Source organism: Lepus europaeus, chromosome 12 (genome assembly GCF_033115175.1).
Source record: "Lepus europaeus isolate LE1 chromosome 12, mLepTim1.pri, whole genome shotgun sequence".
NCBI classification, from domain to species: Eukaryota; Metazoa; Chordata; class Mammalia; order Lagomorpha; family Leporidae; genus Lepus; species Lepus europaeus.
The window spans coordinates 93545171-93570057 of NC_084838.1; positions in this window are offsets into that span (position 1 = coordinate 93545171).

Here is a 24887-nt window from a genome sequence, read left to right on the forward strand (position 1 = left end):
CACAGTGCCCAGGGCCAAGTTCATTTATTTTCTGTTCAATCGCAAGTATGTTTCAAGAAAACAGAATGTGCATGTTTTTGATGCATTCGGGTTTAGCTCAGCAAAACGTCTGCGATGGATGCCCACAAACCTGCAGAGCTGGTCACAGGGGGTGGCTCTGAACCCCATGTGAGGGCAAGTTTAGCTTGAAACTCAGGGTCTATGGGTGTGAATGGGCTTGAACTTGGGAAAACCCAAGCAGCTCTACTGAGAAACGTCAGGACAAGGACACGCATACGTTTCCTTGTGCAGTTTTCAGGGTGGAAGTAGTTACAGGGGGCAGCCATGGGCAGGTGTTCTTTCAGGCTTGTGAGCAAGAGCTATCTGTGAAATGACGCAAGTCATTTCAGTTCTACTAACCGATAAATGAGTAAAAACGCAAATTCCCCACAATCAATTCAGTTTATTCTCATAAGCCCCAAGAGATACAGAGAGAGAGAGAGAGAGAGGGAGACAGAGACACAGAGAGGTCTTCCATCCCATAGGTCACTCCCCAAATGGCTGCAGCGACTGGAGCTGCACCAATCCGAAACCAGGAGCCAGGAGCTTCTTCCAGGTCTCCCAAATGGGTGGAGGAGGGCCCCAAGGATCTGGGCCATCTTCTACTGCTTTCCCAGGCCACAGCAGAGAGCTGGATCAGAAGTGGAGCAGCCGGGACTCGAACCAGCACCCATATGGGATGCCAGTACTGCAGGCGGAGGCTTAGCCCATTACATCACAGCACCAGGCCCTGGAGGCGCAAGCATTTTTGCAACCCATGCACAATTCTTTCATCCCAGGCATTGCTCAAGAACTTTGCAGCGATTTGTTCCGTCCTCCATAATGGTGCGCAGGCCAACTGAGATGTGCCATGGCGCAGTGCCCTGACAAGCAGAGCTGAGAGACAGAGCATGTCACCCAGGGGGAGCTCCCAGGGAGCTGTTGGGAAGACAGGGGAGCGGGTTCCTGGTGCCATGCAGCCTTTGGGGGCAACCCTGGGGCCCCGCGGACCAGCGAGCATTTCCCTAGGGCCCGGCTCTCAATGCAGCGAACACGAGCCCCCGCCACGTCCAGCCCGAGCGACATAAATCTCTCAGTGAGCCCTGTTTGGGTTTCTGACGAAACTGCTGGCTTGTTTCCCCAGGTCGCTGGGCCGCGGCACGGGGGCCTCGCCAACGCTGCTAATTAAAGCCGGAGTGATTTATTTCATAACTTCGCTTTCCCCTCAGGAAACATAACTCAACGTCAGGCATGGTGAGCCTACCTTACCCTCGTCCATAAATTACACCCGCCTCATTAATAGTTAATTAGAAAAGCTGAAAACCTTGCGACGGAACCACCAGGAGGGAGGCAACAGCCCTGTGGGAGCCCCGTCTTCCCTCTGCCTGGGACACTTTGCCTGGAACCTTCTAGAACCTTCTAGAACCTTTATAAAACTAAATGCAACATTTGGGATAACAAAGTTGTAGAGATCCATTGTCTTTCTTATTTTATTTATTTGTTTACTTATTTATTTTTGACAGGCAGAGTTAGACAGTGAGAGAGAGACAGAGAGAAAGGTCTTCCTTCCATTGGTTCACCCCCCAAATGGTTGCCACGGCCAGTGTGCTGCGCCGATCCAAAGCCAGGAGCCAGGTGCCTCCTCCTGGTCCCCCATGCGGGTGCAGGGCCCAAGCACTTGGGCCATCCTCCACTGCACTCCCGGGCCACAGCAGAGAGCTGGACTGGAAGAGGGGCAACCGGGACAGGATCCGGCACCCCGACCGGGACTAGAACCTGGTGTGCCGGCGCCGCAGGCGGTTGATTAGCCTAGTGAGTTGCGGCGCCAGCCAAGATCCATTGTCTTTCATTGTGCAAAGGAGCTTCAAAAAGTCTGTGAGGAAGGGAATTAAAAACTGATGGTCCACATTTGTGAAATCCATGAATTTGAGGGATTTCAAAAACTTCTTACACCCAAAGCAGCTTATCGTCTAATCCCACGTTTCACGAGGTTTTAGAAGCGCTGTCATATGCATTTCGCCAACGATGAACGCACCACCAAGGTTTAACTTTTAAGAACAAGACACTTTCTTTTTCCCCCTTTGAATAAAAGGCCGAGGCCCCACAGCTTATACACCGAGGACTTAGCCCGTCCATATACAAACGGTACCTGGAGGCGCGCCAGCTCCTGCCTGCTGCCCTGGCTCTCTATATATGGGAAGTCACTGGTGCAATGCACACAGCTGGGGCACGTGTGCTGAGAAGTCCACGTCTGATGTCCGCTTACGGTACATCGGGTTTTATCCCACTGATAGGCCACCTAACAGAGGTATTCCTTAAACCGATGTTCACATAGCTCTTGAAGGTCTTGTTCAAAGGCAGGTTTTATAGGTCTAGGGCGAGACCTACGAAGTCTGTATTGCAAATGGGGGTCCAGGTGATACAGATGTGGCCTTGCTCCGTGGACTGCGTTCTGAGCAGCAAAGGGTTCAGGGAGCATTGCCTGCCCTCCTCAGTTGGCTACTGCAGCTCAGAGGACCAGGGTGGGCAGTTATAAAATCCCATTGCAAGGGGCATTATATTCCTCCTCTTAAAAAAAAATCACTTAGAAGAGGGATTGGAAAACTTTTTCTCCGAAGTGTCACTTAGTAAATATTCTGTTAATATTCTGTTGTGACTACTCAGCGACTACTGTAGTGCAAAGGGGACCTGAAAAAGTAGGCAAACAAATTGGGATGTCTATGTTCAACAAAACTTTATTTATAAAAGCAAGCAGCGGGCTAGACTTGATTCCTGGGCCTTCCTCCGCCAACTCTTCTTCTAGAACAATGGCTTCCAAAATTTTGAGGCTGAGCACAGAGTGGTACGCCCCCTGCCCCATGCATGTATGTTTACTTGTACATTCTGTGTGTGTCCTACCCTACTACTAGAAAAGTGAAATACAAAAGAAGGAAAACTGACATCTAAGGATTTCTTTGTTCCTCCAATTGGAGAATCTTTGCAATGCCTTTTGGGTACACACTCACCTTAGAAACCTTCTACTGATGCATTTTTAAATTTTTTTTTTTCCCAACAAAGTTGATCACATCAGTAAGACTAGACTTTGGGGCTTTGATGGCCCTTGGAGTTTCATAACACAATAATTATAGATGATGATCTGATGATAAGCAAAGACAGGAGGAGCTCTGCGTATGACTGCTTTATGCAGATCAATACGACTAGGCCATTCCTCTGCCCCCTCTGGGGCTCCAGTGGGCAGTCCTAGGTGCCTCGTACTGCACTAAGCACTCAATATGTATTATTTCATTTAATACTCACACAGCCCTCTGGTGGAAGCGTGAATGGTATTTGTAACACGCAGAAGAGAGTACTTAGACTCTGTAACTTTGCCTCAAATAAATAAATAAAAAGCTTTAAAAGATATATTTATTTATTTGAAAGAGTTACAGAAAGAGGCAGATAGAGAGAGACAGACAGACAGAGAGATCTTCCATCCACTGGTTTACTTTCCAAATGACCAAAATGGCCAGGGCTAGCCAAGGCTGAAACCAGGAGCCAGGAGCTCCATCCAGGTCCCCGACATGGGTGCAGGGGCCCAAGCACTTAGGCCATCTTCCACTGCATTCCCAAGTGTGTTAGCAGGGAGCTGGATCAGAAGTGGAGTAGCCAGGACTCCTACTGGCATCCATAAGGTAACTTAACAAATCCATATGGCAACTTAACCCACTGAGCCACAGCGCCAGCCTCAAAGCCTTTATTCTGCCATTTATTTCTCATTAAGTAGTGCCCATTTTCCAAAAGTTTAATATGTATTCATTATATCTATAATAGCATACAATGTATGTTGTAAGAATAGTATACAACAGTATATATTCATTTACATACTGATGGAAAACCCCTTGGGTTGTAGTGAGTGGGTTTTCCTACACCCCACAGACTCCTTCATTCTGCCAGAGAGGTGGCTCGCTGGAGAGAGTAGCTGTTGTGGGCCTGTGTGCTGGCAGCAACTGCTGCCTGGTCTCAACAACATCATTGATCTCTCCCAAGAGATTGCTCGCTAGCCACTAAACTCACTGTGAATTCATGCTCATCTAATAGTTATGCACTGAGAAGCAATTTATTATCAAACTCAGTCAGAGATGACCAAGTGGGACACATGTCTAAGACTGCTTCTGTGCAAGGTGGGGTGCATCTGTGAGGTTAATTACTGCAGTGCCGGCATCCCATATGGGCACTGGTTTGAGTCCTGGCTGCTCCACTTTCGATCCTGCTCTCTTCTATGGCCTGGGAAAGCAGTAGGAGATGGCCCAAGTCCTTGGTCCCTTGCACCCACATGGGAGACCTGGAGGAAGCTCCTGGCTTCTGGCTTCGGATCAGTGCAGCTCTGGCCATTGCAGCCAATTGGGGAGTGAACCAGTGGATGGAAGACCTCTCTCTCTCTCTCTCTCTCTCTCTCTCTCTGTAACTCTGACTTTCAGATAAATAATTTTTTTAAATAAATAGTAGAAGCAGAGAAGTGTAAGGTAAGATATAGTATGGCTAGGACCCGTGTGGACGAAGGTAGAGGAGAAATGCCCAGATCTGGGATATGTGTTGAAGGCAGACCTAGAGGATTTGCTTACGGATTGGTGCAGATGGGTTCCTGACCAAAGCGTGAGTTCTCTCTCTCTCTCTTTCTCAGGCCCCTTCCACCATGGACGACACAACAAGAGGGCCCTCACTGGGTGGCAGTATCTTGCTACTGGACTTCCCAGTCTCTAGAATTATGAGAAATAAATTTGCATTATGTATAAACCGGTCTGTGACAGTCTGGTATAACACCACAAAGCACATGAAGACAAGAGACAAGAAGGACTCCGATTTTTTGGGGGGAGGGGTAGGAGATTTTGGTAGGGATGGTGGTGCCATCGAGTGGGATCTGAAAGCCAAAGGTTGGAGTGAGGTCTGCTTGTTTCTTGCTTGTTTAGGGAGTGAGAAAGAAATGAAGAGACTAGTGTAAAAATCTGGATAGATAATGATAACGGGCTCAGAAAAGATGTTTCCGGTTGGCCAGGAACTGGTAGGACTTACAGGCGCATGGGATGTTGGGGGAAAAGTAGTGTGGCGTGAGAAATCGAGAACACCACTGGGGGATGTGCAGTCACAGCACGACTTGTGGCTTTGCGAGCACGCTGGCTTAGCCTGCTGGGAAAACTCTGGATGATCTGGTTTTCAACCGAAAGCCTCCCCTGACGCTCAAGGGAGGCATTTTTGACGGACTGCAGAAATGTAGGGAAATCTCATCAACAATGAGGGAGGGGTGCGACAGTCTGAGAATTTAGGTTCTGAAAAGAAAAAGGAAGGATAGAACACTGAGGGTAGGGGCAGGAGGACTGCTGATGAGGCCACAGCACAAAGTGTGCTCCTGATTGTCCCCTGTGTTGAAGACCGCGTAAAGGGGCTATCTACCCACCCACGTCCTGGACTTTCTGTGCCTTGCTCCCCATCCCCCCCTTTTAAAAGGAGAAGAGTGCTGATATTCTAGCTGGCGCCACAGCTCAATAGGCTAATCCTCCGCTTGCGGCGCCGGCACACCGGGTTCTAGTCCCGGTCGGGGCGCCAGATTTTGTCCCGGTTGCCCCTCTTCCAGGCCAGCTCTCCGCTATGGCCCGGGAGTGCAGTGGAGGATGGCCCAAGTGCTTGGGCCCTGCACCCGCATGGGAGACCAGGAGAAGCACCTGGCTCCTGGCTTCGGATCAGTGAGATGCGCCGGCCGCAGCGGCCATTGGAGAGTGAACCAACGGCAAAGGAAGACCTTTCTCTCTCTCTCTCTCTCTCTCTCTCTCACTGTCCACTCTGCCTGTCAAAAAAAAAAAAAAAGAGTATTGATATTCTGTTTTTAAAAGACTTATTTGGGGCCAGTACTGTGGTGAAGCAGGTAAAGCCTCCACCTGCAGTGCTAGTATCCTATATGGGTGCCAGTTCGAGTCCCGGCTGCTCCACTTCCAATCCATCTCTCTGCTATGGCCTGGAAAAGCAGTGGAAGATGGCCCAAGCACCCAAGACCTTGAGAGGTAGTGTAATGTCACCTCCAGGGAGAAAGAGAAAGAGAGAAAGAGGAGAGAGAGAGAGAGAGAGAGAGAGAGAGAGAGAGAGAGAGAGAGAAGGAGGAGGGGAAGAGAGAAAGAGAGAGAAAGAAGAAATCATGCTGACTTTGCTGTCTTGCCTAGGGCTAACCTTTAAGCTGGGATGATAGATGACATTATTTTGTGGGTGCTTCTCAAACTATTCTTTGAAGTCCCCAAGACCCACCAATTTAGAATCTTGTGGAGCAGGCCAGGGAATGACACTGCTGAGGTCCCAGAGGCCAGGGAGGGTGTCAGATCTTCATTCCAGGTGCGTGGAGGCTCTGGGCTTGTAGATGATGCCACAAAAATCCAGTGAGTACTGAAACATCATCTGGAACCCTTGTTAGATACCTGTATCCAAGCCAATTCCCTAGAAGTTCTGATTCAGCGACACCTGGGTAGTTAGCAAGTCATCCCAGGTGACTCCCTCAGCCCTGCAGGAATGACAAACACTGCTTTAGTCAAAGGTTGTTTTTATTTTATTTTATTTTATTTTTGTCTTGGATGCGAAAATCTAGGAGCAGATCAGAAGCAAAGGGCAAACAAACCCCCAGCTGAAGAAGCAAAGGAATTCCCAAAGTCTTCCAGATGTTTCCCCAGCTGTGAAGCGAATCCTGGTGTCAACAGCTGCCTCGCTTTCCTTTAAACTTCTGCCCTACGCATTCAAATGTAAAAGAGATAGCACTGAGAAGTACCACTTAAATTATCCAACAAGTTCTCAAACAAGCCAAGAGAGGTTGCAGGAGAGGCAGAGCGAGGAAAGTAAGTAGCAAGTTCTAAAAGCAACTTATTTAAGAGTAATACGATAATACATCTAGGGGCCAGAGCTGTGGTGCAGTGGGTAAAACCCCCGCCTGCAGTGCTGGCATCCCATGTGGGCGCTGGTTCGAGTCCCAGCTGCTCCACTTCCAATCGAGCTCTCTTGCTATAGCCTGGGAAAGCAATACAAGATGGCCCAAGTCCTTGGGCCCCTGCACCCGCTTGGGAGACCTGGAAGAAACTCATGGCTCCTGGCTTCAGATTGGTGCAGCTCCAGTCGTTGTGGCCAATTGGAGAGTGAACCAGTAGGTGGAAGGCTTCTCTCTCTCTTTGCCTGTCCTCCTCTCTCTGTGTAACTCTGCCTTTCAAATAAATAAATAAATCTTTAAAAAAAAAAAAAAGGAAAGAAAATACGGGGCCTGAGCTGTGGCTCACTTGGTTAATCCTCCGCCTGCGGCGCTGGCATCCCATATAGGCGCCAGTTCTAGTCCTGGTTGCTCCTCTTCCAGGCCAGCTCTCTACTGTGGCCTGGGAGGGCAGTGGAGGATGGCCCAAGTGCCTGGGCCCTGCACCCGCATGGGAGACCAGGAGGAAGCACCTGGCTCCTGGCTTCAGATCGGTGCAGCACCGGCCGTAGCAGCCATTTGGGGAGTGAACCAACGGAAGGAAGACCTTTCTCTCTCTCTCTCTCTCTCACTGTCTATAACTCTACCTGCTAAATAATAATAATAAAAAGATAATACATCTAAACATGGAGTTCCATCCTCATCTCCTTTGCCCAAATAATTTCTCAGCTTTCTTCCAGAGTTACAGATCTCTTCACTAATATACAATTCACTGCCCAAGACCATTAAACAAAGGGATCTATTAAACCTTCTCAAACGTAGAGTATTTTGCTCCAACATTCCTTGTCCCCCATGAAATACACATCGGAAAGTTAATTAAAATATCCATCTCTTACCAAAATACTCCGTTCCTGGCTCGGATGCCAAAGCTCCACAAGCGAATTGGAACGGCCAGGGAGCTAGAACCCATTGATCCTGCATTCTGTCGGTTCCTATACAGAGCAAACAGGGAATCTTTGCTGGCAGGAAATTGTTCCAAAAGTGTCTTGCAATTGCTGTCTCAGTAGAGAGCTCAGCTACACAGCCCGGGTGAGAAGTCTGGAGAGCAGCAGCTGAGAGAGGACAGCCAGGGTCGCCTTGCGCGCAGCATCAGTGAAGCCGATAGCCACGCATGGTGAAGCACTCCGCATCATGTTAACACGTGAGACCCGAGATGGATTGGTAAGCGGGTAGCTATCTGATATCTGGTTCACTCCCCAAATAGTGTCTGCTCTAATGTCTGTTTTCCCCTTAATTGCTGCTTTAACCAGCAGGCATTGGATGGTTCTAAATATGAATAAGCAAGGAAGGAAAACATGGGTATTTGGCATATTATGCCCCCAGCCTGCCTGTCTGCGGCACTGGCGGCAGCCACAGTGCAGAGCGTGCTCATGATCGTCCCCTGTGTTAAAGACCACATAACCCACCCACGTCCTAGACTTTCTGTGCCATGCTCCCCATCCCCCCTTTTAAAAGGAGAGAGTATTGATATTCTGTTTTTAAAAGATTTATTTGGGGCCGGCGCTGTGGCGTAGCGGGTAAAGCCTCCACCCGCAGTGCCGGTATCCCATGAGGGCACCAGTTCGAGTCCCGGCTGCTCCACTTCCGATCCATCTCTCTGCTGTGGCCTGGGAAAGCAGTAGAAGGTGTCCCAAGTCCTTGCATCTGTGTGGGAGACCTGGAAGAAGCTCCTGGCTCCTGGCTTTGGATGGGCACAGTTCCAGCCATTGTGGCCATCTGGGGAGTGAACCAGCAGATGGAAGACCTCTCTCTCTCTCTCTCTCTCTCTCTCTCTCTCTCTTTTTCTCTCTCTGCCTCTCCTTCTCTCTGTGTAACTCTGACTTTCAAAGGCAGCAGGAGCTGATCCAAGTACTCTGGTCTCTGCCATCCATGTGGGAGACCAGGGTGGAGCTCCTGGTTCCTGTCTTCAGTTGGCTGTATTTCACAGCTTCCCTGACATGCAGGGCTTCAGCTCCACCCGTGAATAGTAAAAGGAAGTCTAGAACAGGGCAGGGAGAGAATTCAGAGCCATTCACCCCGCCTTGGAGAAAGCAGAGAGGGTGTCACCCAGGCTCTTAAGCATAGAACATATGCAAAGAAGTATCCCAGCTTTGGGAAACTGCCTGTCCTAAAATGTGTGTGTGTGATTGTGCGTGTTCAGTTTGGATTCTTCAAGCAATCATGTTTCTGTTCATGTGTGATGTGCTTGATTCATGTAGTCCCTGTTTTAGAATATCAAAATAGCGGCAGGAGTTAGGCTGCCAGGTAAGATGCCCGCATTGCCCATGAGCACCTGGGTTTAATTTCCGGCTCCTGACTTCAGCTTCCTGCTAACACAGACCCCGGGAGGCAACGGTGGTGATGGCTCCAGCCTCTGCCACCCACATGGGAGAACTGGGTTGAGCTCAGGGCCTCCAGGCTTTGGCCTGGCCCAGCCCCAACTCTTGGGGGTCATTTGGGAAGTGAACCAGCAATTAGAAATACACGCTCTCTCTCAAATAAATCAGAAAAAAAATTTCAGAATATAAACATTGTGGTTGGCAGGGGCATGGCGGACTGTGTGTATCCATGTTTCTCTACTGACAACAAAACAGCATCGTCAAAATTTGGCTGATGTAGCATGAACCACAGCAACCCTTGAACACATGTTCAAGGGTGATTTAACTATTAATCGAATGTCAAGCAGTAAAATCTTGTTTGTGTCAGTGATGGAAATGGCAAAGACTCAGTCTCACAGGGTCAATCTTACTCACGTGGAGTAAGTCAATGCCATTTTTATGTGAGCTGGTCTCTGAACTTCCCTACACCTCTTCCTTGCGTTAACTCAAGTGAGCAGTGACTCATCAAACCATCAAAGGGAGTCATAAACCTTCAACCATGAGCCATTCATTAAGGCTTCTCTGTATCAACTTCAAACTGATTTTTTAAATCTTAGTTGACTGTTCGGCATTTAAGCCTAAAGCAAAGACATCATCATGTCTCTTAAAATAGATTCTGAAATCAGACCTGGCTTAATTTCAACATAAGTTTGGAAAATCGAGGAGACTGGAAGTAAGGAAGACGTGCTAGCTGCTACTTGTTTGTGGATCTGAGAATGAAAAAGTTACCAGTTTTGAGTTTATTCGAGACTACTCCAAACTGGCTTATTGATACCTTAAATTCCTACAAAGGCACAAAGTCGCTGTGAAACCCATTCTTAGTACCAAGCTCTCCTGTTTGCTGCTGTTCCCAATTTTGTAGGATTGTCCTGTAGCGTCTGGATGAGATGTCGTTTATGGAAGTGCTTTGGGTATTGCTTGATACAAAATAGCAACGTTAATACAGATTCATATCATTAAATGTGAAGACCAGTCTTGAAGCTTTTCCTAGAACCCTTCAGCGGGACCTCAGCATCTGTAGATCAAATCATTCCCATTTTACGGATGGCAACACGGAGTCTCAGGTTCAAGGTCATTCTCGATTATCACGGCAGTTATCACAGAAGATTCAGGTGCCAAATTGTACTAGCTCCTTGCTTGTTTTTTGACATTCAGAAACCCTAAACTGTACTTTCTGGAACATATGCTAGCTCTCTGTCTTTCCTTTTTAACTTGAGTGCCCCAGAGGGAAGGGGCCATGTCTGTCTTGTTCATGTCTCCACTCTCAAAACTGGGTCAGGGTTTGGAACACACAAGGCTCTTGGTGTCCCTCCAATAAAATACTCTTTTACATCAGTTTGCCCATACCCAGCTATGCTAGATTCTCTACTATCCAAAAGTTTAACAGTCAGCCAATACGTGCTTATACCACGATACCTGTTACCACGCTATAGCTCAAACAAAAAGCAGTAGGACCGAGGGTTTGGAGGGGTTGGTTGGTTTTCCACAGACGTGAATCAGAGTGTGTGTGCACATTGAGAAGTCACCATGGTTCTGGGGGCTTGAGCTGCGTCTCCAGGCAGGCTTGGAGAAAGAGGCCTTGAAAACCTTGCTTCAATTCCACCTGCCTGAAGTTTGCAGCGATGGCCCCCGCCACCCTCTTTTGATCTTCGGGGTGCCTGCTCTAGCTTGGAGGCAAGGCATTCAGCCAGGAGCAAGGGCTTTCTGTGGTCCTGGGAGAGCGATCCCAAGGCAGCTGTTCATTTAGAGACTGCCTCGCGCTAGCAAGGAAGGAAAACAAGCCCTGAGCCACTCCCCTTCCATTTGGAATGCCTTGAGTCCTTTTATTTTCAATGAGATTCCCCGATCCTTGGCAGGAATGAATTTAGCTACAAACCACTTTAGGATTCTTTTCTATCTCGATTTTATTTTCTGAATCTGCCCTTCCAAGGATCAGAAAATAAGAAAGAGAGAGTAAGCAAAAGAGAAAGAGAGCAAAAGAGAGCGAGAGAGGTCTTCCATCAGCTGGTTCACTCCCCAAATGGCCTCAATGGCCTGAGCTGTGCTGATCTGAAGCCAGGAGCCAGGAGCTTCTTCCTAGTCTCCCACATGGGTGCAGGGGCCCAAGAATTTGGGCCATCTTCTACTGCTTTCCCAGGCCATAGCAGAGAGCTGGAGCAGCTGGGACTTGAACCGGTGCCCATGTGGGAGGCCGGCATTGCAGGTGGAGGCTTTCCCTGCTACACCACAGCACCAGCCCCATGGTGTATTTATTTTTAACCACCTGGACAAGGGGATCTACTCTCCCAAAATATACACACACAAACGTGCCATGAGCCATACATAGCAGGAACACCTCCCCAGTGAATCTGTGACTGAATGCGAGGGTCCCCTCTCCTGGACTGGGAACAGGATAACCCGTGTCACACTTCCCCCACGCCAGGGACCCTGCTAAGCCTTTCCCAGCACCACTGCACAATGTCCTTCCATGTTTTCCACTTTCAAGATCTCAGTTTTACATCTGAGAAACTGAGGCAAGAGAGATACAAGAGCATCCCCAAGGTCACCCAGGGAACAAGGGGCAGAGCAGGAGCTGGGTGTGCTGGGAGCTTTGGAACATATTTCACCAGGAGTATCTGCGCCACTGTCTCTCTCTATCTTTTTTTAAAGATTTATTTATTTACTTGAAAGTCAGAGTTACACAGAGAGAAAAGGAGAGGCAGAGAGAGAGAGAGAGAAAGAGAGAGAGAGAGAGAGAGAGAGAGAGAGAGAGGTCTTCCATCTGCTGGTTCACTCCCCAGTTGGCTGCAATGGCTGGAGCTGAACCAATCTGAAGCCAGGAGCCAGGAGCTTCTTCCAGGTCTCCCACGTGGGTGCAGGGGCCCAAGGATTCAGGCCATCTTCTTCTGCTTTCCTTGGCCACAGCAGAGAGCTGGACAGGAAGTGGAGCAGCCAGGACTTGAACCAGCACCCATATGGGATGCTGGCATTGCAGGTGATGGCTTTATCCGCTACGCCACAGCACCGGCCCCTCCACTGTCTATTTAAGCGTGCATTCCTCAAAAAGCAGGACATGGAAGAGACAATCCCATGGCTAATTACACTCTCCAACATCCTCATCACCCTCATCTTCATCATCACGGTCATCATCATCTTCACCACCATCATAATTTTTGATAATGGCTGACATCTTGAAGCACTTGACTCTTGTTGGTTGCCACCATCCCCCACAAAGGGGTCTTGTCTGTCCTGGTTCACCAAAGGGATAAAACGTATAGGACAAAACTGCTGGGATGACTGCAAAGGTACCTTGGCAGAGAAGTGGAGCCATCAGCACAGCCATCCAGTAGAAGCTGGCTGCATTCACTGTCGGAACAGAAAATTCTCACATTTGGGCTCAGAGAATCTGTGTGCTCATCCCAGCCCTACATGTTGGGAAAGGCCCTTAACACCTCCAGACCTCGGTTTTCTTATATGTGACATGGGGCAATGATACTTATTCTTTCTTTTAAATATTTATATATTTATTTGAGAGGTAGAGTTACAGAGAGAGAGAGAGAGAGAGAGGTCTTCAATCTGCTGGTTCACTCCCCATGTGGCTGCAACAACTGGAACTGGGCCAATCCAAAGCCAGGAGTCAGGAGCTTCTTCCTGACCTCTCCATGTGGAGACCTTGGGCTAAGTTCTGTTGCTTTCCCAGGCACAATAGCAGAGAGCTGGATCAGAAGTCGAGTAGCTGGGAGTCAAACCAGTGCCCACATGGGATGCCAGCACTGCAGGCAGAGGCTTAGCCTACTACATCACAGTGCTGGCCCCTACTTAGTCTGTCTTACATTTCCCCTGTTCTTGGGAGGGGAAAGAAATTGTGGCAGCAGTAAACACCAAAGCCTAGGTCAACCCATTCGTTCATCAAGTACTGTGAGGTCTGTGCTCTGCCACAGGCCCCATGCTAGGTTCTGGAGCTACACAGTCTGAACTCTAGGGGGAGGGAAGGACATTGTGGATCAAAACTCAGCTCGACGTGTCAGATAACCATCAACTTTAACGTCAACTTTGTTGGCTTTCTTTTCAGAACTCAGCAAATACAAGGGGGGAATCTTCAAGTATTCACGGATGATATTTATTAAGAGAAAGCATGCATAGATTTCAAAAAATGTTTACACAAGAACACGCTTGTGTTTTGATTTGATTTTTTTTTTTTTTTTTTGGACAGGCAGAGTGGACAGAGAGAGAGAGAGACAGAGAGAAAGGTCTTCCTTTTACCATTGGTTCACCCTCCAATGGCCGCTGCGACTGGCACACCGCACTGATCCGAAGCCAGGAGCCAGGTGCTTCTCCTGGTCTCCCATGCGGGTGCAGGGCCCAAGCACTTGGGCCATCCTCCACTGCCCTCCCGGGCCACAGCAGAGAGCTGGCCTGGAAGAGGGGCAACTGGGACAGAATCCAGCGCCTCGACTGGGGCCAGAACCCGGTGTGCCGGCGCCGCAGGCGGAGGATTAGCCTAGTGAGCCACGGTGCCGGCTTGATTTGATTTTTCACAAGGTTTTTTTGAAGAAACGGAGTATCTGGGGACGTTCTGAAACTCTCACCTTAACTTTGACCAAAGCTCACATGCAGGAAATAAAACAACCACCACAGATGGGGCAGATGAAAGGGAACCGTGATGTCAAGAGGGTGGCAGTTCCCAGGATGACCACACTGGTGTTCAGCATGGAGCAGAGGAGAGCCCCTTCCACGTGAGCTGGGTCCTCCGTGGCTGGCACCAACCCTGTCTCTCCATTCCCTGTGTACCCAGGGTCCATGTCCTGGATCCCCATGGTCCATGCACCGAGTACTCGGGGTCCATGCCCTTTGTCCCCAGGCCTGTGCCTGGCCAATGAATAGCCTTCTGGGTGGTAGAGGGGGTGCACAACCTCGAGGGCCCTCTGCATGCCCTCTGCCAGCCCCAGCCCTCCTTGAACCCCACCATTCTCTCCCTTTCTGATGCACCACTTTTCATGCCCACAGTGAATTTTCTTGTTCGGTAGTGTCTCTGGAGGGAGGGAAACACACTCCAGGAAAGTAACCCTGGCAATAAGCATGGCTGTTGGCTCCCTTAATCGAGGATAGCAGCAGCTTCAGGGGCTGCAGTCAGAGCATTGCAGAGTCCCCCCCCCCCCCCCCCCCGGAAGCACTGAGCGCAGGTGTCAGAGTTCTGATGCTGCCATGTTGAATTCCCAATGGGCCAACGGTTGACTCTATATTTTGTTAGCAAAGTAGAAGGGGCAACGGAGCATGTGTTGGGGTCTGGGGCTTGGAGGCTTGGCTCACACGCCGTCCTGCTCCCCAGGGACATGCTTTTAAAATCCCCCCCACCCTGCACCCTCTAGAGTTCTGGGCCCTGATTGGCCTTTTCCTCCCTGCTGCCATCCAGCAATTGCTCTTGGCGGGAGCCCGGGCACAGGCATGGGATCGATCAAGCTGTCTCAGGGCAGCAACACCACGGTGTGGTTGGTGGGCACTGTGCCGCTTGCCCATGCTGACTGGGGAAGCAGAAGTGGCAAGACTTGTGGGGTCATCCATCTGCCTTGTGCCAGAGCAGTGGGCCCAGGAGAAGGGCAGAGAGAGGACCCGGCAGTCAATGTAGCAGCACAGCTTTGCAGGCTGGAGTCTCCACTGACCTCAAAGGCAAGGTCATTACACTGGCAGAGGAGAGAGAAAGAGAGTGTTCCCAGCCACTGGCTCACTTCCCCAGAGACTCACGACAGCCAGGACCCGGCCACGCTGAAGCTGGGAATCAGGAACTCAATCCAGGTCTCTCACCTGGGTGGCAGGAGCCTACGACTTGAGTCCTCATTCACGCCTCCATTAGCAGGAAGCTGGAGTCAGGAACCAGAGGTGGATACCACACCCTGGCACTCCCGTGTGGGACATGGACATTGTAACTGCTAGCCCAACACCTGCCCCAATCTCATTTTTAAATATGTTTCCTGGAACCCTGCTTTATTTTTTATTTGGAAGGGAAAGAGGGGTAGAGAGACAGAGACAGAGACAGGAAGAGATCTCCTATTGCTGGTTCACTCCCCTGATGCTCTTAGCAAACAGAACAGGACAACTCTGAAACCAGGAGCCAGGAACTCCATTTGAGTCTCCCATGTGCACAGCAGGGACACACGTACATCATTGGCTGCTTCCCAGGGTGTGCATCAGCAGGAAGCTGGATTGGAAGTGGAGCAGCCAAGAGTTGAACCAAATACTCCATTATGGAATGTGGGCGTCCCACGTGGCAACTCCTAAGCCTCTGCACCAAGTGCCTGCCCCACATCTGTTTTTGTTTTTTTTTTTTAAACAGAAACCTCTAATTCCATTTTACACTGGGCCTCACAAATTATAGAACCAGCCCTGAAGGGGAGGCTCAAGATTTCTTGCATTATAACCACTTGACTCTCATTTTTAAACTGGCAAACAGTGTGTATTTATAAGGCAAGCTACAATGTTTGATATACGGATGCGCTATGGCATGATGAATACAATCCAATGAATGTATCTGTCACGTCACATACAAAGGTACTTGTAAACTTCAAAACGTTTACGGAGGGGCCAGCGCTGTGGCATAGCGGGTAAAGCCTCCACTTGCATCCCATATGGGCGCCAGTTCAAGTCCCGGCTGTGCTACTTCCGATCCAGCTCTCTGCTATGGCCTAGGAAAGCAGTGGAGGATGGCCCAAGTCCTTGGACCCCTGCACCCATGTAGGGAGACCCAGAAGAAGCTCCTAGCTCCTGGCTTTCAATGGGCTCAGCTCTGGCCATTGCAGCCAATTGGGGAATGAACCAGCAGATGGAGGACCTCTCTCTCTCTCTCTCTGCCTCTCCTTCTCTCTCTGTGTAACTCTTTCAAATAAATAAAAAAATCTTAAAAAAAAAGTTTATGGAGAACAAAATTTAAGAGTAAATTTATTTTTACTCTAAAATGCTGAAATCTGGCCGGCGCTGCGGCTCACTAGGCTAATCCTCCGCCTTGCGGCGCCGGCACACTGGGTTCTAGTCCCGGTCGGGGCACCGATCCTGTCCCGGTTGCCCCTCTTCCAGGTCAGCTCTCTGCTGTGGCCAGGGAGTGGAGTGGAGGATGGCCCAAGTGCTTGGGCCCTGCACCCCATGGGAGACCAGGAGAAGCACCTGGCTCCTGCCATCGGATCAGCGCGGTGCGCTGGCCGCAGCGCGCCAGCTGCGGCGGCCATTGGAGGGTGAACCAACGGCAAAGGAAGACCTTTCTCTCTCTCTCTCTCTCTCACTGTCCACTCTGCCTGTCAAAAAAAAAAATGCTGAAATCGTTGCAAAGGTTTTTTTTTTTTTTTTTTCATAATACACATTTTCGTCAACTTTCTAAAGATCCCTTGCATGCACGGATTTCAGAAAATGTTGACAAATAATTAAAGTTGTCATTTAATTCCATTTTCCATGAACTTTCTGAAGTCTCTGAATTGTCTTCTGAATTGTCATTGTCAATCTTTTTTTTTTTTTAAGACACGCATCAATTTAAAGCAAAGCCAGAGAAACAGAACGCCAAGGAGAAGCACCTGTCTCCCTGGGGAAGAGGCAAGGGAAGCCAGAGGGGAGTGGGTTTCCCTGCGTGCCCTTCTCCAGCCAGGAGCAAGGCCGCTGCTTTCCCCAGGTCCGGCAGATGCTCCTTGTTGTGCTGGCACTTTCGGTGGTAGACAGGGATCAGCTTTGTGTCAGAGCAGAGGAACACAGAGCCTGTAGAGCTAACTGGTTCACCCAAGACGCCGGCTGAGCCGGTGGCTGCTGCGCATCCGGTTGCAAGCTTGGGTCAAAGGATGCTAACGCCCAGGCCGCCGTGTTTCTCACTCTTGGATACTGAGCCCTTGGAAAAAGGAGAAACCTGCTCTGGACCCCTGGTTCTGCCTAAACTCATCTTTATTATAGTGTCACTTAAATATGCCAGAATCTAAACTCTGCAGGCTCCCGGGGCTTATGCAAAAAATCAAAATAAAGTCTCACATTAAATACAAATGAAAGCACTAAATCCATTGCATTCAGATTCATGATAAGGAAATGGGCGACAATTTGCTCACATTAAGTCCAGTGAATGCAATCAATCTGAGTGTAACTACTATTGTGCACAACTGTGGAAAATGTGCCTTCACGGCTTGTCCTCTATTAAATAATTCTGAACTTTGACTCTGCTCCTGGGTCTCGGAGGAACTTCCAAGCCCAAGAATGGATAGCATACAAGGATGTCACTAATGTCAAGGTACTTTCTAGTATTTTATTATTGTGATGATATTTCCAGTTCAAGATGATCAGAACTCGTGCTTGACGAAGATTGCCACTTCTTCTTTTTTTTGTTTTTTTTTTGACAGGCAGAGTGGACAGTGAGAGAGAGACAGAGAGAAAGGTCTTCCTTTTGCCGTTGGTTCACCCTCCAATGGCCGCCGCGGCTGGCGCGCTGCGGCCGGCGCACTGCGCTGATCCAATGGCAGGAGCCAGGTGCTTCTCCTGGTCTCCCATGGGATGCAGGGCCCAAGCACTTGGGCCATCCTCCACTGCCCTCCCTGGCCACAGCAGAGAGCTGGCCTGGAAGAGGGGCAACCGGGACAGAATCCGGTGCCCCGACCAGGACTAGAACCCGGTGTGCCAGCGCCGTAAGGCGGAGGATTAGCCTAGTGAGCCATAGTATTCAATATTTTAACACGAAGGTGTGGCTGCCCCTGATACAGCCAATGTCAGCTCTGCCTCTTACAGAAACTGGTCCTGCCCTGAGTCACAACCTTTCCAATCACTGCTCAGGGGAGAATGGACAGAAACACGTGTGAGAGTAGTGTACCGTGACATGTTGGCTGTCACGCTGGGGCCACATGAGACCCTCGACCAAAATCAAGCGGTCAAGAAATTTCAGCCCTCCTTCACTACCCACGGGGGACTGGTTCCAGGACCCACTGGGATACCATTATCCCAGCGCTTGAATCCCTTGCATAAAGTGGTATAGTATTCGCATAGAACCCATGGACATTCTCCCATATGTGTGTATAGAGAGGTCCTTCGACAATTCACTGACAACGGGATTACAACGGGATTATTTTAATGTGAAAGGTGTGTTTACGAAAAAAGTTTGAAAAGATTTTTTTGCAAGTCATGCAAATGAGAGATCTTGTAAAACTTCCTGAAAAATATATAGTGGAGAAACAGGGTTCTCTCTGTAACCCTCACTTTCAAACTAAATCGATCTTAAGCACAAAAATCAGAAAGCCTCAAGATGTGACTCCAACAGCAGAGAGCATCCTCCTGAGAGACTCCCTGAGTTTCTTCTCCACCCACTCTCCCTGGGCTGGCCCTGCCTCTCCCCAGCAGGCTGCCCGCCTCCCCTGAGACTCCCCTGCCCCTGGATCTTTGTGGTATGGCAGGAGGAGGAAGCTCCTCCTCCTCTTCCTTTTCTCCTTCTTTTCTTCATTCCTTTGGCTTAGAATTTGTTCACTTACTTCTTTACTTACAAAGGCAGAGGGAGAGAGACAGAGACGGACAGATACATAGATCTTCCATTCACTAGTTGGGTTAAGTGCCAGCGCTGAGCCAGGCTCTGAAGCCAGGAGCTTGAAACCCAATCCCAGTCTCAGACATGGGATCCAAGTGCTTGAGGCACCCGCTGCTGCTTCCCAGGGTTCGATTTCCAAGGCTGCCCAGTGGGGAGGGGTTGAGATTCCAGCAAGGCACTTCGGAAGACACAGTCAGCCCTGCTGTGTGCAGGTGCCACCTGCCATGGGTCGAAAGTATTTGTGAAAAAAATCGCATCTGTACTGAACAAGTACATACTTCTTTTGCTTTTCATAGTTCCTGAACAATACACTCTAATAACACTTTGCATAGCAATTCCATTGAGTCATTAGGTATTATAAGCAATCAGGAGCTGATTTTTTTTAAAGATTTATTTTATTTATTTGAAAGACAGAATTACAGAAAGAGGGAGAGACAGAGAGAGAGAAGTCTTCCATCTGCTGGTTCACTCCCCCAGATGGCCACAGAGTTGAGCTGATCCAAAGCCAAGAGCCAGGAGCTTCCTCCAGGTCTCCCATGTGGGAGCAGGGGCCCGAGGACTTGGGCCATCTTCCACTGCTCTCCCAGGCCACAGCAGAGAGCTGGATTGGAAGTGGAGCAGCCAGGACTTGAACCAGCGTCCAGATGAGATGCAGGCACTGCAGGACAAGGCTTTAATCTGTTGCACCATAGCGCCAGCCCCTCAGGAGCTAATTTAAGTATATGGAAAATGTACATGGGTTCTATGCAAATATTACACCACTTTATGCAAGGGATTCAAGCACCTGTGGATAATGGTAACACAGTGGGTCCTGGAACAGGCCCCTGTGGATAGTGAAAGATGGCTGAAATTTCTTGATCACTTGATTTTGGTAGAGGGTCTCATGTGGCCCCCAGCGTGACAACCAACACGTACATGTGATTCCAGTGTGGTGCACACAGGGCTACATGCTGTGCTTGGCTGTCTGCTCTCTGGCTGTCGACGGCTCCGTGGACCGTCCTGCCTTGCCTGCAGATAAAGGAGATGAGGATTAGAGAATCTGAGTGCTGCAGCAAGCACCCCATCGAGGCGAGATTTGGCCCAGCTCAGAGGACCCCATGGCCTGTGCGTTTCACAACACAGTGAGGCTGACTTGTGAAGCCATTAGCGCCCCACCTGTCAGAGCACAGAGGTAAGAATTCAACCCAGTTTGGTGTTTCAGCCCAGGCATGGTGTTTCAGTCCCAGGAAAGCAGGACCCAGGCAGGCTCCAGGACAGAAACTAACCACGGGGCTGCCAAGTGCTGATTTTGTCCAACAGTGTATCCCAGGTCCCCAGATTAGGGCCTGGTCCACAGAAGCAGCTTCATAAATACTTGGCAAGTGAATGAACGGACAAATGATAGCAGCCTGGCATGGTGCTCTATCTGATGAGAGAGCTTCAGAGAATCCGCAGGATTAAAACCACTCTCCCAGATTCCCCTACACAGCTGTTAGGGACCTGCGGGAGTGAACGCTGCTGACGCCATCCCAGAGCAGGCTCAATATCCTAACTAGCAATCCGAACCAGCCAGGAAAGTCAGAGAAGGAATTGATTCTCTCTCTCTCTCTGACTGTAGAATGTACAGAGGCCCCGTGAGCATAAGTAGTATTTTGGGTAAAAGAAAGGAGAGATAAGCCCAGGTAAAGACTCAGACTAAGGACAAGAGATGCACATATTTAGCATAAACTTAGAGTTTAGTGCCTTCAAGCATACAACTGCTCACTATGCTTGCATTGCAGGGATCCCCTCAAGGGGTCCCCGAGGGAATTACAATGATTAAAATAATGCAGAACAAAGAGCAAAACTCTTCTAAGGGGGTGGTGGCTCAGCTCACATGAAACAGTCTTTAAAGCAAGGAGAAATCTGCTATATAGGGGACTGTGTAACACACTGACTTACTTATGGAGAATCATACACACACACACACACTCACAGAAAGAGAGAGAAAGAGAGGGAGAGGGAGAGGGAGATGGAGAAAGAGAGAGAGAGAGAGAGAGAGAGAGAGAGGAAATATTCTGTTTGCTTGTTCACTCCCCAAATCCCAAATGTCTGCAATAGTTGAATCTGGGCCAAGACAAAGCTAGGAACTAAGAGTTCAGTTCAGGTCCCCACACAGGTGACAGGCACCCAAGTACTTGAGCCATCACCTCTTGTCTCCCAGAGTGTCCATTAGTAAGAGCTGGGATTGAGTACTGAACTAGAACTCGAACTCAGATACTCTGATATGGGATACAGGTGTTGCAACTGGCATCTTCTCCACTAGGCTAACCACCCACCCCTGGTACAGGGTGTTTGAAGGCAGAAAGCTTAGGGTATTGTGTACTTACGCAGACTCACCTTTAAATAAAACCATCAGGCACTGTAGCAGTGGAATTCCCAGTGCCGACGAGGGAGTGACTTTTATGCCTGCTCCGTTGGAGCAAGGGACGCCCGGAGCCTCCTGCAAACTTTCTCCCCGAGACAGTGATTGGCGAGAGATTCTTTGGTGACTAAGTAAAAAAGACATAAAATCACCCACCAACTTTCCAGAACAGTCAGCAGCTGAAATTCACAGGGAAACTGAAGCAAAGCCCAAACAGTGCTCATCTCCTGTATGAACCCAAATGACTTCCTGGCTTCCCAAAATGAGGCCTCAGACATTTTTTCCTGGCAGTCCTGCTGAGAAGAAGAGATAAATTGGAATTCCTGAGATGATCTGGGACGCTTATCAGCAGAAACAGCTTGGAGGGAAAGGCCTGCTCTCTGTCTCCCAGATGGGAAGAAACCATTGACAGGAAGACATTGGATAAGAAGGCAGCAGGTAGGGCTCATCTGGTCTTCACAGAAAGAAGTTTATCTGCAAAATAACCAAGAGTCCTTAAACACCGCCCCCTGATCCCTCATCCCAGCCAGCCCTTGCTCCTTCGGCCTCATTTGTGGCCGTGGGGGTGGCCCTGGCGGTTGGTGATGGCCACAGTTACTGTCTTCTAAACCTTGTCCCTCTTATGGCTCTCACAAATGCCAGGATTCTTCTCGGCGGCCAAGGGGAGGCAGCCTCAGCGTGATTGCTCAGGGGCTTAGGGGATGCTCCATAGTGACGGCAGTGCCTGTTCCACTTTCTGGACTGCAGGGTGCCTGTCCCCCGCTGCCCGCTCTGGCCACCCCGGGGGCTCCCATTGGCAGTGCCCCACATAGACGACGTGCACTTTCTGGTTCTTCCCCAGGGTCAAATTCAATCTCCAAAGGCAAACACTCATTGCACTTCCTCAGTACTAACGCTCTTGTGTGTTTTCCTGCTGCAAGATCTCAAGGTTTTATTAGTCCGGAGGGGACCAGAAAAGGTACAGAAAGGCCCCGCCTTGCGTGGCAGCACCAACTTCAAAACCCGTGAGCTAAAAGCAAGAAAACCCCCAAACATCAAACGGAGACTTACACAGAGGATTTTGACGTAGGAAGGGTTTTGAATGTGCATTCCTGCAGGAATGCTGATAGCAAGGTGAACACAGTTCGGGTAGGGAAGACTCCGCTAGAGGTAACTTTGAGATGATTTTGCCTGTTTTCATTGGCAATGTTCGGAGGGTATTAGGGAAAATACGGAACTGCTCTGTACCACTCTCCCGTTTAAACCTCTTCACGTGCCCCTGTGGCAGTAACTCCCATCCACCAGAGTCCTACTAATAGAAAAGCACAGAAATGGGGACCGGTGCTCTGGCTTAGTAGGCTAAGCCTCCACCTGTGGCGCCCGTATCCCATATGGGTGCAGGTTCAAGTTCCGGCTGCTCCACTTCCAATCCAGCATCCCCGCTGATGGCCTGGGAAAGCAGTGGAAGATGGTCCAAGTGCCTAGGCCCCTGCACCCACACAGGAGACCCGGAAGAAGCTCCTGGCTTCAGATCCGCTCAGCTCTGGCCATTGTGGCCATTTGGGGAGTGCACCATAGGATAGAAGACCTCTCTTTGTCCTCCCTCCCCCGCCCCCCGCTCTGTAACTCTGCCTGTCAAATAAATATATATATATATATATATATATATATATATATATATATATTTAAAGAAAAGAACAGAAACCTAACCTAAAAAGGCTTAGGTAGGGGCCAGCTTTGTGTGGCTGTGGGCCAAGCCACCGCTGGTGATGCTAGCATCCCATGTCAGAGTGCTGGTTGCCACCTGGGGAAGCAGCAGAAGCTGGCTCTTGGTGCTTAGGTCCCTGCCACCTGTGTGGGAGACATGGATGGAGTTCCCAGCTCCTGGTTTCTACCTAGCCCAGTCCTAGCTGTTGCAGGCGTTTGGGGAGTGATCCAGTGGATGGAAGATCTCTCTCTCTCTCTCTCTCTCTCTGCCTTTCAAATAAATAAATATTTTTTTAAAAGAATCTCTCTCTGTTTTTCTATTTCTCCCTTTCTCTCTGTTTCTCTACCTTTCAAATGAAAAAAAAAATCTTTTTTTTTTTTAAAGTAAGCTTCCTGCCCCCGATCTTATCTCTACACACTATAAACATCTACTGAAACATCACATCGTATGTCACAAATGGGTACAATTACTAGATGTCAACTAAAATGGAAAGTATATTTTATTTATTTATTTTAAAGGTTTATTTATTTATTCAAAAAGAACAGTTATGAAAGGGAGATCTTCCATCTGCTGGTTCACTCCCCAAATGGCCACAACAGCTGGAGCTGGGCCAGTCCAAAGCCAGGAGCCAGGAGCTTCTTCCGGGTCTCCTACGTGGGTGCAGAGGCCCAAGGACTTGGGCCATCAGCAGGGAGCTGGATGGGAAATGGAGCAGCAGGGACTCAAGCTGGCGCCCATATAGGATGCCAGCACTGCTATGCCACAGCGCTGGTCCCCAAAAAAAATTTTTAAAAAAGAGGCTGATTGGCTCACACAGCTGCAAATTCTAGGATAGATCCAGGATGTTAAATGCGTCCCTTGATCCTCGTCGCTTCTCATGTTGTTTTATTTCTCAGGTCAGTTCTTCCCATGCAGCATCACTCAGTGCAATGGGCTCCCAGAAGGATTTCTTCTTTCCTCCTGCATTACATCCCCCAGGGCCTTTGCATCCACTTCCGGTCATGTGACCAGTTCTAGCCAATAGACTAGCCCATCTACTCCGGACCGGAACAATTGCCAGTGTACTTCCTCTTCATTCACTCACTGTCTGGGCACTGAGAATTTAGCATTAAAAGGTTAACCAAGCCTCTTAGGGACTCTGAGGACCCAGGGTGTGGCAGAGCCAGTCGACAAAGTGAGCCCAAGTCCCCGAGTTAGGAACCCCTGAATGAGCAATGGGTTTGTTTCTTGAGAAAGAAACCAGCGCTGGGATTCAGGGGATGTTTGTTCCAGCGGCTGACAGTACTCGTCCTGTGTTTCCGTCATGTTCCTGAGTCTGTTACTACCGTCAATCAAGAGGGGTTTGCGAAGTAGCTAAATGTGAGTAGTCCCCGGCCCAGCCTTAGAGCTCCAAGTGCAATAGAGCCCTCTCCAGAAGCACAAGACGTCAGAGCCGAGCAGCAACTCCCCACAGGAAAATCAGGATGTGGCTGCCAGAGAGAGCGGGAGGACTTGATGGACAGACAGACTCGTCAGTAAAAGCAGACACCCACCGCAGACTAGCTCGCTCTCTACGGACTTCCAACGTTTTGAGGCTCCCTTTGTGCACAGCGTGGCTTCCTCGACCTTTTCAATTCCTGTCAACCTATCTTCCTGTTCACCTTCAACTGCAAAATTTCTACATACATTTTTAAAAAATATCTATTTATTTGAGAGATAGAGTTACAGAGAGAGAAGGAGAGACACACAGAGAGAGAAAGGTCTTCCATCTGCTGATTCACTCCCCAAATGGCCGCAATGGCCAAAGGTGTGCCAGTCTGAAGCCAGGAGCCAGGAGCTTCTTCCAGGTCTCCCACATGGCAGGAGCTCAAGTGCTTGGGCCATCCTCTACAGCTTTCCCAGGCCACAGCAGAGAGCTGGATCAGAAATGGAGCAGCCGGGACTCGAACCAGTGCCCATACAGGATGCCAGCACAGCAGACAGCG